Raw genomic sequence first — 1,383 nt, forward strand, 5'->3', positions numbered from 1 at the left:
CATTTTTCTGGTTTAATTATCACAATGATTTTTTATTTGTATTTTTTTTTTATATATCCTGCATTATATTTATGTTTTGAACTCACTATTCGGGGAAGAGACACGGTCCTTATAGATTGGACAACACAGGTACTTCTATAATTTAAGTGGGTAGAACAAAAGCCATCATAGCAGTTATTTGAGAATTGGCTTACTAGTCATATGAAGCGTAGCATCCTGGAGATGTTGTCTGTCAGGAGTTCCGCTCCGACTTTGCTGGGGTGCAGGCCCACGTTTAGCACGTAAAAGCCTAGGACGTTCCCAGAAAATATTCCAATTATTAACAAAGAGCAGTTTCTGTTCTTTACATCATGATAATAACCCTTCGTTTAGAGCAAAAATCTACTGAAACGTTTGTGTCCTCGATGATACGTGGGAAGCGGTTCTGACACGATCGTGGATCGTGGGTGATGTGCTGTGTACCTTATCAATCAGGCTCCTGAAGTCTAGAGCTGCCCTCGACTAAAGATTTTTCTGGTCGACTAGTAGTCGTTCATTTTAAGCATTAGTCGACTAATCACATTTATAAACCATTTAAATCATAATAATGAGCCTTTAATTGCCTAGCCTATAAGCGCTCAAGCACACGCATAAAGCTTGACACAGTGCACCGGCAGAAGCTAATGATTATGAATGTGTCAGAGAAAAACAGTAAGGAGGCTGCATTAACATTTTAATAATGTATTGATACACTAGTGATTTATTTGTTTACAGCATGAGAGATGAAGTCGATGACACTGAACTCATCATCTCCGCAGTAGTGGAGTTCCATGAAGGAACATGCATGATGCATATTTCATACGGATTACATAATCAGAGAGTATTTGTTTTCCATTTGAATTGGTTCATTTGAAAGTAGACATTTTGCTCTCTTTAGATATGCTTTCATATCTGTAAGGCAATTATACACGGAGATTCAGAGTTTCGCACTCAAGTTCACATGACTGAGACGGCAGAAAGCGCATCCTGTTTGCTTTCATTATTTTAACAAAGCGCAATGTTTTGTTGTTATTGTGAGTGCAAACAAATAAACGTAGAGTCTTTACAGATTCGAAAGATGTATTACTCTTATCTGTATGACCAAAAATGTGTTTTAAGAGCAAGTAACAGCACAGGCGCCTCCATCAGTACTGCAATGAGCACTACTGTTCAGCTTCCACACTCCGCACAGACACTTGAATAATTTGTTCTCTCAATTATTTCTAGTTTTCTAAACCGGTTTTGACAGTTTTTATAGCTTTGCTTTCATAGTCTTTATTGTTTGTGTGTAACAAGATATAAAGTGCAGATTTTGAGAGTTTAAATTGTCAACAAAACATAATGGGTTTTTAGCCCCCCCCCAAT

This window comes from Sinocyclocheilus rhinocerous, unplaced genomic scaffold (assembly GCF_001515625.1).
Source record: "Sinocyclocheilus rhinocerous isolate Xijiao unplaced genomic scaffold, SAMN03320098_v1.1 scaffold1128, whole genome shotgun sequence".
Taxonomy (NCBI): Eukaryota; Metazoa; Chordata; class Actinopteri; order Cypriniformes; family Cyprinidae; genus Sinocyclocheilus; species Sinocyclocheilus rhinocerous.